Source organism: Salvelinus namaycush, unplaced genomic scaffold, assembly GCF_016432855.1.
Source record: "Salvelinus namaycush isolate Seneca unplaced genomic scaffold, SaNama_1.0 Scaffold1440, whole genome shotgun sequence".
NCBI classification, from domain to species: Eukaryota; Metazoa; Chordata; class Actinopteri; order Salmoniformes; family Salmonidae; genus Salvelinus; species Salvelinus namaycush.
The window spans coordinates 7,645-23,354 of NW_024058165.1; the positions used below are offsets into that span (position 1 = coordinate 7,645).

General features: G+C 45.0%; 1 non-coding gene across 1 annotated transcript; it reads left to right on the top strand.

The window, feature by feature from the left end:
* Positions 1 to 15,392: 15,392 nt before the first annotated feature.
* trnaa-ugc lies at positions 15,393 to 15,468 on the top strand. The gene has a single exon. It is a non-coding gene; the product is annotated as a tRNA-Ala (tRNA).
* The last annotated feature ends 242 nt before the right edge of the window (positions 15,469 to 15,710 follow it).

The window sequence follows — 15,710 nt, forward strand, 5'->3', positions numbered from 1 at the left end:
AGGGAAATAAACAAGGGAAACATTAGTATACATTACTCACAAAAGTTCTAAAATAACAATGTTGTATTATTGGCCATGTACAGTGAAGTATGAAAGGGAAAATAAACAGATAAATACAGGTTGTATTTACAATGTTGTTTGTTCTCCACTGGTTGTCCTTTTCTCATGGTAACGGCCCACACATCTTGCTGCTGTATTTCACCTAACAGATATGGGACTTTATCAATGTTTGTGGGATCTGTGGGAAATATGTGTCTCTAATATGGTCATACATTTGGCAGGAGGTTAGGAAGTGCAGCTCAGTTTCCACCTCATTTTGTGGGCAGTGTGCACATAGCCTGTCTTCACTTGAGATCCAGGTCTGCCTACAGTGGCCTTTCTCAATAGCAAGGCTATGCTCACTGAGTCTGTACATAGTAAAGCATTCTCTTAATTTTGGGTCAGTCACAGTGTTCTTACAGAGCTCTGTATTCTTCCACTGTGTACTTTCTGTTTAGGGCCAGATAACATTCTAGTTTGATCTGTTTTTTTTGTTGATACTTTTCAGTGTGTCAAGTAATTATCTTGTTGTTTTCTCATGATTGGTTGGGTCTAATTGGTTGGGTCTATTTGGTTGGGTCTGATTGGTTGGGTCTGATTGGTTGGGTCTAATTGGTTGGGTCTAATTGGTTAGGTCTAATTGGTTGGGTCTGATTGGTTGGGTCTATTTGGTTGGGTCTGATTGGTTGGGTCTGATTGGTTGGGTCTATTTGGTTGGGTCTGATTGGTTGGGTCTGATTGGTTGGGTCTAATTGGTTGGGTCTAATTGGTTAGGTCTAATTGGTTAGGTCTAATTGGTTGGGTCTATTTGGTTGGGTCTGATTGGTTGGGTCTAATTGGTTGGGTCTATTTGGTTGGGTCTGATTGGTTGGGTCTGATTGGTTGGGTCTAATTGGTTGGGTCTAATTGGTTAGGTCTAATTGGTTGGGTCTGATTGGTTGGGTTTGATTGGTTGGGTCTAATTGGTTGGGTCTATTTGGTTGGGTCTGATTGGTTGGGTCTGATTGGTTGGGTCTAATTGGTTGGGTCTAATTGGTTAGGTCTAATTGGTTGGGTTTGATTGGTTGGGTCTGATTGGTTGGGTCTAATTGGTTGGGTCTGATTGGTTGGGTCTGATTGGTTGGGTCTAATTGGTTGGGTCTGATTGGTTGGGTTTGATTGGTTGGGTCTAATTGGTTGGGTTTGAATGGCTGGGTCTGATTGGTTGGGTATAATTGGTTGGGTCTGATTGGTTGGGTCTGATTGGTTGGGTCTGATTGGTTGGGTCTGATTGGTTGGGTCTGATTGGTTGGGTCTATTTGGTTGGGTATAATTGGTTGGGTCTATTTGTGTTTCTGTCCTGGGGCTCTGTGGGGTCTGTTTGTGTTTGTGAACAGAGCCCCAAAACTAGCTGGCTGAGGGGACTCCTCCAGGTTCATCACTCTGAAGGTGAGGGCTTTGTGGTGGGACTGTGTGGGTGTCACTTCCTTGTAGGTGGTTGTAGAATTTAACAGCTCTTTTCTGGAATTTGAGGGTATTCTGCTCTGCAAGCATTGTTTAGGGTTTTGAGTTGAACACAAAGTATATTTTTGCAGAATTCTGCATGCAGAGTCTCAATTGGGTGTTTGTCCCATTTTGTGAATTCTTGGTAGATGAGTTGACACCATACCTCACAACCATAGAAGGCAATGGATTGCCACAAACATTTATAAACATAAGAATGAGTGTGAGTTTTTGTCACAACCCGGGCTCGTGGGAAGCTCTTAAAGGACCAGGGCAAAAATAATAATATAATCAATAATTTGACTCTTTATTTAACCATCTTACATATAAAACCTTATTTATTCATCAACAATGGTGAATAACTCACCACAGGTTAATGAGAAGGGTGGGCTTGAAAGGATGCACATAACTCTGCAATGTTGGGTTGTATTGGAGAGTCTGTCTTAAATCATTTTCCACACCCAGTCTGTGCCTGTATTTAGTTTTCATGCTAGTGAGTGCCAAGAATCCACTCTCACATAGGTACGTGGTTGCAAAGGGTATCAGTGTCCTAACAACGCGATTTGCCAAGGCAGGATATTCTGAGAGCAGCCCAATCCAGAAATCTGGCAGTGGCTTCTGATCAAGTTCAATTTTCACAGAAACGCTTGTTGCAATTTCGATGAGGCTCTCTTGTTCAGATATCGGTAAGTGGACTGGAGGCAGGGCATGAAAGGGATAAGGAATCCAGTTTTGTGTCATCCCAACTCACTCAGTTGCTTCTCTATATCACATTTGACATTGTCCGTTAGCTTGAGTTCATTTGCACACAAAAATTCATACAATGATGGAAAGACCTGTGTGTTGTCCTTGTTAATGCAGACAGAAAAGAGCTCTAACTTGTTAATCATAGCCTCAATTTTGTCCTGCACATTGAATATAGTTGCAGAGAGTCCCTGTAATCCTAGATTCAGATCAGTCAAGTGAGAAAAACATCACCCAGTTAGGCAAGTCGTGTGAGAAACTTGTCATCATGCAAGCGGTCAGACAGTGAAAATTATGGTCAGTAAAGAACTTTAAGCTCGTCTCTCAATTTTTAAAAAGTGTCAATACTTTGCCCCTTGATAACCAGCACACTTCTGTATGTTGTAAAAGCGTCACATGGTCGCTGCACATATCATTGCATAGTGCAGAAAATACACGAGAGTTCAGGGGCCTTGCTTTAACAAAGTTAACCATTAACCATTTTCACTGTAATGTCCAAAATGTCTTTCAAGCTGTCAGGCATTCCCTTGGCAGCAAGAGCCTCTCGGTGGATGCTGCAGTGTACCCAAGTGGCGTAGGGAGCAACTGCTTGCACGAGAGTTACCAATCCACTATGTCTCCCTGTCATGGCCTTTGCTCCATCAGTACAGATACCAACACATCTTGACCACCAAAGTCCATTTGATGTCACAAAGCTGTCCAGTACTTTAAAAATATCCTCTCCTGTTGTCCTGGTTTCCAGTGGTTTGCAGAAGAGGATGTCTTCCTTAATTGACCCCCCATAAACGTAACAGACATAATAATTGTTTCAAAACATCTGCCATGTCACTGATGCGTCGTGAAACAGTGTTTGATGAAGGCATTGTCTGTATAGTTTTTTGGGGCCTTTTCCCTCAGCATTGTCCCAGTCATATCCACGGCAGCAGGAATAATTAAGTCCTCCACAATAGTTTTGGGCTTGCCTGTCCTAGCCACTCGGTAGCTCACCATATAAGATGCTTCTAGCCCCGTCTTATTAATGGTATCTGTTGCTTTTATACATGTCTTACTACTCAAAAGTTGTCTTAATTCTCGCTCAAAACACTCCTGTGGCTTATTTTCCAAATTGGCATGTTTTGTTTCTAAATGTCTGCGCAAGAGTGAAGGTTTCATCGAGTTGTGAGATAGTACTTTATCACATATAACACAATGTGGCTGAGGAAAGGCACTTCTCTCAATATAAGTGAACCTCAAATCAATGTAGTTCTCATCATATTTGTGCCTCTTCGATGGTCCAACGTCCCTGTCTGTTCGGTGCTTTCCCAGGTAAGGGGGCAGTAGCTCTTCGATGGTCCAACGTCCCTGTCTGTTGTTCGGTGCTTTCCCAGGTAAGGGGGCAGTAGCTCTTCGGCTGCATCCGATTCACAACTGTCAGTGTCCATGCTAGCTGGGCTAACAACACATGTAGAATTACTGATGCTAGCTGGGCTAACAACACATGTAGAATTACTGATGCTAGCTGGGCTAACAACACATGTAGAATTACTGATGCTAGCTGGGCTAACAACACATGTAGAATTACTGATGCTAGCTGGGCTAACAACACATGTAGAATTACTGATGCTAGCTGGGCTAACAACACATGTAGAATTACTGATGCTAGCTGGGCTAACAACACATGTAGAATTACTGATGCTAGCTGGGCTAACAACACATGTAGAATTACTGATGCTAGCTGGGCTAACAACACATGTAGAATTACTGATGCTAGCTGGGCTAACAACACATGTAGAATTACTGATGCTAGCTGGGCTAACAACACATGTAGAATTACTGATGCTAGCTGGGCTAACAACACATGTAGAATTACTGATGCTAGCTGGGCTAACAACACATGTAGAATTACTGATGCTAGCTGGGCTAACAACACATGTAGAATTACTGATGCTAGCTGGGCTAACAACACATGTAGAATTACTGATGCTAGCTGGGCTAACAACACATGTAGAATTACTGATGCTAGCTGGGCTAACAACACATGTAGAATTACTGATGCTAGCTGGGCTAACAACACATGTAGAATTACTGATGCTAGCTGGGCTAACAACACATGTAGAATTACTGATGCTAGCTGGGCTAACAACACATGTAGAATTACTGATGCTAGCTGGGCTAACAACACATGTAGAATTACTGATGCTAGCTGGGCTAACAACACATGTAGAATTACTGATGCTAGCTGGGCTAACAACACATGTAGAATTACTGATGCTAGCTGGGCTAACAACACATGTAGAATTACTGATGCTAGCTGGGCTAACAACACATGTAGAATTACTGATGCTAGCTGGGCTAACAACACATGTAGAATTACTGATGCTAGCTGGGCTAACAACACATGTAGAATTACTGATGCTAGCTGGGCTAACAACACATGTAGAATTACTGATGCTAGCTGGGCTAACAACACATGTAGAATTACTGATGCTAGCTGGGCTAACAACACATGTAGAATTACTGATGCTAGCTGGGCTAACAACACATGTAGAATTACTGATGCTAGCTGGGCTAACAACACATGTAGAATTACTGATGCTAGCTGGGCTAACAACACATGTAGAATTACTGATGCTAGCTGGGCTAACAACACATGTAGAATTACTGATGCTAGCTGGGCTAACAACACATGTAGAATTACTGATGCTAGCTGGGCTAACAACACATGTAGAATTACTGATGCTAGCTGGGCTAACAACACATGTAGAATTACTGATGCTAGCTGGGCTAACAACACATGTAGAATTACTGATGCTAGCTGGGCTAACAACACATGTAGAATTACTGATGCTAGCTGGGCTAACAACACATGTAGAATTACTGATGCTAGCTGGGCTAACAACACATGTAGAATTACTGATGCTAGCTGGGCTAACAACACATGTAGAATTACTGATGCTAGCTGGGCTAACAACACATGTAGAATTACTGATGCTAGCTGGGCTAACAACACATGTAGAATTACTGATGCTAGCTGGGCTAACAACACATGTAGAATTACTGATGCTAGCTGGGCTAACAACACATGTAGAATTACTGATGCTAGCTGGGCTAACAACACATGTAGAATTACTGATGCTAGCTGGGCTAACAACACATGTAGAATTACTGATGCTAGCTGGGCTAACAACACATGTAGAATTACTGATGCTAGCATTGGATGTGCTCGTGGAAGCAGAACAACTTGTGTCGTCGACAGGTGCAGGTGTAGTACTGCTGGTAGTAGCAGTACTATCAGTAGAATTGGTATGTGTCTCTATGGACACGGGCCTTACTTTTTTTAACCATTTATCAATTTTTCGAGCAAACGGAATGACCAGCAGCTACGTTTGGCTACATACGGACCATTAGTGGAATTCCCGTGAGAGACTAACGGTTAACGTGATTGGATGTTCATTATTTGACTAGGCTACCTGAATTTGGCATTGTGTTATTATTTCGCTGAACACTAGATGGTTGAATATGATTTTTGGCTGTGAAACGAGGCAACTCAGGCGAGAGAACCTTATCCAAATGTATAGCCCCGTTGGAAAATATATAAATGGACTGTTTTAATGTTATTGTATTTTATTTAAAAAAAATGTGAATCAAATTTTTATTTGGCAAACCCCCGACTGCATTGCGCGTACCCCAGTTTACGAATACCTGCTCTAGGGCAACATTTTTATTATTTTATTTATTGGCTACGGGACCTTTATTGGAACACCATTATGTTGGTCTTATTGAGACTTATTGTCAGGACCCAGGTCTGACAGAATCTGTGCAGAAGATCTAGGTGCTGTTATAGGCCCTCCTTGGTTGGGGACAGAAGCACCAGATCATCAGCAAACAGTAGACATTTGACTTCAGATTCTATTAGGGTGAGGCCGGGTGCTGCAGACAGCATGCAGGTGCCCGGCCCGCCACAAGGAGACGCTAGAGCAAGATGAGACAAGCAAATCTCGGCCAGACAAACCCTCCCCTAACCCAGACAGCGCTGGGCCAATTGTGCGCCGCCTCATGGGTCTCCCGGTTACGGCCTGCTGTGACACAGCCTGGGATCGACCCCAGGCTGTAGTGATGCTTCTAGCACTGCGATGCACTCAGACCGTGTGTGTTAGGGTAAACAAACTATCTCCAAACACACTGGGCACAGACCTTCCATCTATCTATCTCCAAACACACTGGGCACAGACCTTCCATCTATCTATCTCCAAACACACTGGGCACAGACCTTCCATCTATCTATCTCCAAACACACTGGGCACAGACCTTCCATCCTATCTATCTATCTATCTCCAAACACACTGGGCACAGACCTTCCATCTATCTATCTCCAAACACACTGGGCACAGACCTTCCATCTATCTATCTATCTATCTATCTATCTCCAAACACACTGGGCACAGACCTTCCATCTATCTATCTATCTATCTATCTATCTATCTATCTATCTATCTATCTATCTATCTATCTATCTATCTATCTATCTATCTATCTATCTATCTATCTATCTATCTATCTATCTCCAAACACACTGGGCACAGACCTTCCATCTATCTATCTCCAAACACACTGGGCACAGACCTTCCATCTATCTATCTCCAAACACACTGGGCACAGACCTTCCATCTATCTATCTCCAAACACACTGGGCACAGACCTTCTATCTATCTCCAAACACACTGGGCACAGACCTTCTATCTATCTATCTCCAAACACACTGGGCACAGACCTTCCATCTATCTATCTCCAAACACACTGGGCACAGACCTTCCATCTATCTATCTCCAAACACACTGGGCACAGACCTTCCATCTATCTATCTCCAACACACTGAGCACAGACCTTCCATCTATCTATCTCCAAACACACTGGGCACAGACCTTCCATCTATCTATCTCCAAACACACTGGGCACAGACCTTCCATCTATCTCTACCACATATCTTATTCTGTTCAGAAACCTGCTCTAAGATAATTTGCCCAGGCAGCCAGCGCCGAGAACCTCGTCAGGGACCTCAGGGTTCAAATTCCAACCATATGTTCTGTTCTCCAATGTTCCACTATGATGCCCTGCAGAGAGAGATGTGAGAGACTGATAGTAAAGTTCACAGGGTTCTGACGTTCTGATAATGACTTTCTGACATTCCAAAGGTTCTGAGGGTTCTGTACCAATGTTCCAAGGCCTTATGAGGGGAAAAGTTTGGACACACCTACTCATTTATAAAAAAAAATAAAGGGTTTATCTTTATTTTTACTATTTTCTACATTGTTGAATAATAGTGAAGACATCAAAACTATGAAATATAGTTTAAATAACACAGTCATGTGGAAACAAAAAATGTGTTAAACAAATGAAAATATATTTTTTAGATTTTTCAAAGTAGCCACCATTTGCCTTGATGACAGTTTTGCACACTTTTGGCATTCTCTCAACCAGCTTCATGAGGAATGCTTTTCCAGCAGTCTTGAAGGAGTTCCTACATGTGCTGAGCACTTGTTGGCTGCTTTTCCTTCACTCTGTGGTCCAACTCATCCCAAAACATCTCAATTGGGTTGAGTTCAGGTGATTGTGGAGGCCAGGTCATCTGATGCAGAACTCCATCACTCTCCTTCTCGGTCAAATAGCCCTGACACAGCCTGGAGGTGTGTTGGGTCATTGTCCTGTTGAAAAACAAACGATAGTCCCACTAAGGGCAAACCAGATGGGATGGCGTATCGCTGCAGAATGCTGTGGTAGCTATGTTGGTTAAGTGTGCCTTGAATTCCAAACAAATCACAGACAGTGTCACCAGCAAAGCACCCCCAAACCATCACACCTCCTCCTCCATGCTTCACGGTGGGAACTACACATGTAGAGATCATCTGTTCACCTACTCTTCTTCTCACAGAGACACAGTGGTTGGAACCATAAATCTCAAATTTGGACTCGTCAGACTAAAGGACAGATTTCCACCGGTCTAATGTCCTTTGCTCGTGTTTCTTGGCCCAAGCAAGTCTCTAATTCTTATTGGTGTCCTTTAGTAGTGGTTTCTTTACAGCAATTTGAATATGAAGGCCTGATTCACGCAGTCTCCTCTGAACAGTTGATGTTGAGATGTGTCTGATACTTGAACTCTGTGAAGCATTTATTTGGGTTGCAATTTCTGAGGCTGGTATCTCTAATGAACTTATCCTCTGCAGCAGAGGTAACTCTGGGTCTTCCTTTCCTGTGGCGGTCCTCATGAGCCAGTTTCATCATAGCGCTTGATGGGTTTTTTCGACTGCACTTGAAGAAACTTTCAAAGTTCTTGAAATGGTGCGGATTGTCTGACCTTCATGTCTTAAAGTAATGATGGACTGTCGTTTCTCTTTGCTTATTTGAGCTGTTCTTGCCATAATATGGACTTGGTCTTTTACCAAATAGGGCTATCTTCTGTTTACCACCCCTACCTTGTCACGACACAATGTGTTTGAGCCAATCAGTTAAGGGAAGAAATTCCACAAATTAAGGCACACCTGTTAATTGAAATGCATTCCAGCTGTCTACCTCATTTATATTTGACCTTTATTTAACCAGGCAAGTCAGTTAAGAACAAATTATTGTTTCAATGACGGCCTACCCCTACCAAACCCTAACCTGGACAACACTGGGCCAATTGTGCACCACCTTATGTGACTCTCAATCACGGCCGGATGTGATACAGCCTGGAATCAAACCAGGGTCTGTAGTGACAGCTCTGGCACTGAGATGCAGTGCCTTAGACCGCTGTGCCACTCGGGAGACCTCGTGAAACTGCCAAGAATGTGCGAAGCTGTCATCAATGCAAAGGGTGGCTACTTTGAAGAATCTAATATCTAAAATATATTTTGATTTGTTTAACACTTTTTTGGTTTCTACATGATTCCATATGTGCTATTTCATAGTTTTGATGTCTTCACTATTATTTTACAATGTAGATGTCACGTGTGCTCCGGCCTCTAGGTCATCAGGCTGCTCATTATGGCGCACGCCTGTCACCATCGTTACGCGCACCTGCGCTTCATCAGACTCACCTGGACTCCATCACTTCCCTGATTACCTTTCCTATATCTGTCACTCCCGTTGGTTCCTTCCCCAGGCGTCATTGTTTCTGTTCCTGGGTCAGTTCTGTGCGTTGTTCGTGTCTCTTGTTTTGCATTATGTTGTGTTAATTTATTAAAACACTCCCTGACGCTTCCCGACTCTCAACGCACATTGTTACAGTAGAAAATACAATAAAGAAAAACCCTGGAATGGGTAGGTGTCCAAACTTTTGACTGGTACTGTACACAGACACACATATACATATACACACACACAGCTGTGTTTTCGTGAAACGATTTTTTTCACCATTAAAAATCCTATTTTTCACTAACCCCAAACCCTTAAGCTTAAAATACATTTGAACACATTCAAGACCTCCTCTTCTTCCTCCTGCTCCTCCTCTTCTTCCTCCTGCTCATCCTCTTCTTCCTCCTGCTCATCCTCTTCTTCCTCCTGCTCCTCCTCTTCTTCCTCCTCCTCCTCTTCATCCTCCTCCTCTTCTTCTTCTCCTCCTCTTCCTCTTCTTCCTCCTGCTCCTCCTCTTCTTCCTCCTGCTCATCCTCTTCTTCCTCCTGCTCCTCCTCTTCTTCCTCCTCCTCCTCTTCTTCCTCCTGCTCCTCTTCTTCTTCCTGCTCCTCCTCTTCTTCCTGCTCCTCCTCTTGCTCCTCTCGCTCCTCCTCCTCTTGCTCCTCCTCCACTTCCTCTTGCTCCTCTTCCTCCTTCTTCTTCTTCTTCTTCTTCTTCCTCCTTCTTCTTCTTCTTCCTCCTACTCTTGCTCCTCTTGCTCTTGCTCCTCCTCTTCTTCTCTTCTTGTGTTAGACCCAGGTCTGTCAGGTCTGACTGATGGAGAATCATTACTTAATGACTGTGGACACTTCAGGCTGAGGTGATGTACACCTTTTTATTTTTAGACATTCCATCCTAGCACGCTGAGAGAGACAGCTAGTCAGGGTTATAGAGCCAAAGTCAGGGTTATAGAGCCAGGGTCAGGGTTATAGAGCCAGGGTCAGGGTTGTAGAGCCAGGGTCGGGGCTGTGGAGCCAGGGTCGGGGCTGTGGAGCCAGGGTCGGGGCTGTGGAGCCAGGGTCGGGGCTGTGGAGCCAGGGTCGGGGCTGTGGAGCCAGGGTCAGGGCTGTGGAGCCAGGGTCAGGGTTATGGAGCCAGGGTTATGGAGCCAGGGTCGGGGCTGTGGAGCCAGGGTCGGGGCTGTGGAGCCAGGGTCGGGGCTGTGGAGCCAGGGTCAGGGTTGTGGAGCCAGGGTCAGGGTTATGGAGCCAGGGTCAGGGTTATAGAGCCAGGGTCAGGGTTATAGAGCCAGGGTCAGGGTTATAGAGCCAGGGTCAGGGTTATAGAGCCAGGGTCAGGGTTATGGAGCCAGGGTCAGGGTTATGGAGCCAGGGTCAGGGTTGTGGAGCCAGGGTCAGGGTTATAGAGCCAGGGTCAGGGTTATAGAGCCAGGGTCAGGGTTATAGAGCCAGGGTCAGGGTTATAGAGCCAGGGTCAGGGTTATAGAGCCAGGGTCAGGGTTATAGAGCCAGGGTCAGGGTTATAGAGCCAGGGTCAGGGTTATAGAGCCAGGGTCAGGGTTATAGAGCCAGGGTCAGGGTTATAGAGCCAGGGTCAGGGTTATAGAGCCAGGGTCAGGGTTATAGAGCCAGGGTCAGGGTTATAGAGCCAGGGTCAGGGTTATAGAGCCAGGGTCAGGGTTATAGAGCCAGGGTCAGGGTTATAGAGTCAGGGTCAGGGTTATAGAGTCAGGGTCAGGGTTATAGAGCCAGGGTCAGGGTTATAGAGCCAGGGTCAGGGTTATAGAGCCAGGGTCAGGGTTATAGAGCCAGGGTCAGGGTTATAGAGCCAGGGTCAGGGTTATAGAGCCAGGGTCAGGGTTATAGAGCCAGGGTCAGGGTTATAGAGCCAGGGTCAGGGTTATAGAGCCAGGGTCAGGGTTATAGAGCCAGGGTCAGGGTTATAGAGCCAGGGTCAGGGTTATAGGGTTAGGGTCAGGGTTATAGGGTCAGGGTTATAGAGTCAGGGTCAGGGTCAGGGTCAGGGTCAGGGTTATAGAGCCAGGGTCAGGGTTATAGAGCCAGGGTCAGGGTTATAGAGCCAGGGTCAGGGTTATAGAGCCAGGGTCAGGGTTATAGAGCCAGGGTCAGGGTTATAGAGCCAGGGTCAGGGTCAGGGTTATAGAGCCAGGGTCAGGGTCAGGGTTATAGAGCCAGGGTCAGGGTCAGGGTTATAGAGCCAGGGTCAGGGTTATAGAGCCAGGGTCAGGGTTATAGAGTCAGGGTTATAGAGCCAGGGTCAGGGTTATAGAGCCAGGGTCAGGGTTATAGAGCCAGGGTCAGGGTTATAGAGCCAGGGTCAGGGTTATAGAGCCAGGGTCAGGGTTATAGAGCCAGGGTCAGGGTTATAGAGCCAGGGTCAGGGTTATAGAGCCAGGGTCAGGGTTATAGAGCCAGGGTCAGGGTTATAGAGCCAGGGTCAGGGTTATAGAGCCAGGGTCAGGGTTATAGAGCCAGGGTCAGGGTTATAGAGCCAGGGTCAGGGTTATAGAGCCAGGGTCAGGGTCAGGGTTATAGAGCCAGGGTCAGGGTTATAGAGCCAGGGTCAGGGTCAGGGTTATAGAGCCAGGGTCAGGGTTATAGAGTCAGGGTCAGGGTTATAGAGCCAGGGTCAGGGTCAGGGTTATAGAGCCAGGGTCATGGGGTTGGTGAACTGAGCCTCAGAACCAGCTGGCTGAGGGGACTCTTCTCTGGTTCCATCTCTTGACATTGTAGAGCTGTTTGATGGAATGTTTTGGGGTCACTTGTTTTTAGATGGTTGCAAAATTTGATGGCTCTTTTTTCTATTCGAATGAGGAGGGGGTATTGGCCAAATTCTGCCCTACATGCGTTATTTGGAGTTTTTCTTTGCACTTGCAATACAGTCTTGCAAAACTCTGCATGCAGTATTTCGATTGGATGTTTGTCCCATTTGGTAAATTCATTATTAGAGTTTGTCCCCATACTTCACTGCCATATAGAGCAATTGGTTCTATAACCGATTGGAACATTTTGAGCCAGATTCTAATTGGAATTTCGATTTTTATGTTCCTTTTAATGGCATGGAATGCTCTTCTTGCTTTGTCTCAGCTCATTCACAGCCATGTGAAAGCTACCTGTGTTGCTGATATTTAGTCCTAGATATGTGTAGTTTTTGGTGTGTTCTAATAGAACTGTGTCCAAATAGAATTTATATTTGTCATCCAGATTTCCGGACCTTTTTTGGAAATATCATTATTTGTTTTTTTAGGTTAACGGTCAGAGCCCAGGTCTGACAGAACCTGTGAAGACGATCTGGGTGCTGCTGTAACCCCTCTTTAGTGGGAGACAGCAGCACCAGACACTTGATTTCAGTGTTGTGTAGGGTGATACCAGGTGCTGCCGATTCTTCTAATGTTTTTGCCAATTCATTAATGTAGATGTTAAATAGTGTTGGACTTATTGGGCAGCCCTGTTTCACTCCCCGTCCCTGAGAGAAGAAGTCTGTTTGCTTGTTGCCAATTTTAACCGCACATTTGTTTTTAGTCTACATTGATTTAATAACATCATGTGTTTTCCCTCCAATACCACTTTCTATTAGTTTATTAAAAAGACCTTCGTGCCAAATTGAATCAAATGCTTTCTTGAAATCTACAAAACACGAGTAGATTTTGCCTTTGTTTGGGTTTACTTGTTTGTCAATTAGAGTGTGGAGGGTGTAAATGTGGTCTGTTGTACGATAATTTTTTCGAAATCCAATCTGGCTTCTGCTCAGGACGTTGTGTTCGTCAAGGAAATGGTGTAGTCTGCTTTTTATAATATTGCAGAGAATTTTCCTCTGTAATTATTTGGGCCAAATTTGTCTCCATTTTTATAGATTGGTGTGATCAATCCCTGGTTCCAAATATCGTTATAAATATGTATATTTGATCATTTCAATTAAAATACCATCAGCACCACAGGCCTTTTTGGGTTGGTGAGTGCATAGTTTTTCCAATAATTCTTCTTCTGTAATTGGGGTATCCACAGGATTCTGATAGTCTGACTGCTAATTCAAGGATTTGTAATTTTTCTTGTATATCTTTTTGTTCTGGGCTCTGTTATATTGCTGTAGAGGTTTGCAAAGTGATTTCTCCACATATCCCCATTTTGGATAGCCAATTCCTCATGATGAGGTTTGTTTAATTTATTCCAATTCTCCCAGAAGTGGTTTGATTCTATGGATTCCTCAATTCCATCCAGCTGATTTCTAATGTGCTGTTCCTTTTTGTTATTAGGGTGCGTTTGTATTGCTTCAGTGTTTCCCCATATTGAAGGCGTATATTTTTGTTGTCTGGTTCTCTGTGTTTTTGATTAGATATATTTCTCAATGACTTTCTTAGATTTTTGCAATCATTATCAAACCATTTTTCATTATCTGTTATTTTTGGTTTGCTCTTATGCGTCTTTAGATTAGCTAAGGAGGCTAATTTGTCAGATATAAAGTTTGTTCCAAATGGCCAAATTTACACCTTCGTTGATGTAGGAGGATGTTAAGGCTAAAAAGTTGTCCAGGAGAGATTGTATTTTTTGGCTACTAATTGCTTTTTGGTAGATGTCTGTACTGTTTGCACTCCATCTATAGGCCTGTTTTAGTACCATGTAATTTATTGGGCCGTGATGCTTCATGGTTGGGTTCCGCTCTTCTCAGATACACTGTGGTCTGAGAAAGGTGTTAGTGGGCTGACTGTGAAGGGTCTGAGAGACTCTGGGTTTAGGTCGGTGAGGAAGTAGCCTACAGTGCTGCTGCCAAGGGATGAGCTGTAGGTGTACCTATCAAAAGAGTCTCCTCTCAGCCTGCCATTGACTATGTACAGACCCAGTGTTCGACAGAGCCTCAGGAGCTGTACTCCGTTTTTGTTTTTCACTTTGTCATAGTTGTTTCTGTGGGGGTATGTGGGGAGGGAAAGGTTATTGCTTCCTGGTAGGTGTTTATCCCCATGACTGTTAATAGTGTCTTGTTCTTCTGCTATTCTAGCATTCAGGTCTCCACAGACCAGTTGCACTTTTTTTTTTCTTTACCTTCAAAATGAGACAAACACTCACAATTCAACAAGAACTATAAAAAAAAAAAAAAAAAATTAAAGTAAACTCGTATTATGCAAATGTGATTTGTTTATCATTTAAGCATTTGTGTCATGCCACTTGGGTGGATGTAGTGTGAGGATGGTGGAGTTGTTGTGCTCATCTTACCATGACCCTCGGCCTATAACATGTGAGCATCCATGACCCTCGGCCTATCACATGTGAGCATCCATGACCCTCGGCCTATCACATGTGAGCATCCATGACCCTCGGCCTATCACATGTGAGCATCCATGACCCTCGGCCTATCACATGTGAGCATCCATGATCCTCGGCCTATCACATGTGAGCATAGTAGACTCAGCATTTGTTTGATGTCACTCATTTGGTTGGTAGGGGCTGGGCCAGTTGCTCCTCTCACAGCCTGTGCGTAGCTCTGCCTGCTGGGCTGTGGCTCCTTCAGGTGTGGGTCTGCGGTGGGGGGCAGGGGGGTGGGAGGCCTCGTCTGGGTGGCTCTGAAGCTGGGCTGGGGTGGTCTGTGCTGCGCTGGCTGTGGTGGGCATTGAGGTTGGTGGTGCTGTGGTCGTGGCTGGGGGTTCCAGGGTGCTGGTCCTGGGTGTTGTCTCGGTGATCTCGGAGGGGTGGAGATTGCTCCACTCTTCCTGGGTGGAGAGGTCGGGCTGCGGTTTAAAGCGACGTCCTTGAGAGTCTTGGCAAGGATGGGGACTGTCTCCCTGTACAGGTGAACATGGTCATAGAGACAGTCCAGATCGAGGGTGGGATGGTGGGCCAGGTGTACATTGGGTCGCAGGGCACAGTCCTGGGATAGGCTGGCATTTATTCTTTGGATTGTGGCAGGGTGGAAGTCCCTCCTCTGTAGAAGGGTTGACACTATGATTCTTGAGTTGGGGAAGATTGCGGAGGCCTTCTCAATCCCTCCCCGTAGTGAAGTCGCCACCCTCTCCTGCTGAGCACGCGGGCCCCGTGTGGCTCAGTTGGTAGAGCATGGCGCTTGCAACGCCAGGGTTGTGGGTTCGATTCCCACGGGGGGCCAGTACAAAAAAAGTATGAATGTATGTACTTGTAAGTCGCTCTGGATAAGAGCGTCTGCTAAATGACTTAAATGTAAATGTAAATCAAGCAGCTCCATGGCACTCTGCGTTGTTGGGCACCACACCTTTCTCGTTTTGTGTCTAGGGAAAAGTTTCTTCTCTTGAACAAACTTCCCATTTGAGTCCATCAACAGGACGATGTCAGCCAGTGTTTCTTCTGGACTGGGGGGGCAGCTGGTGGGTG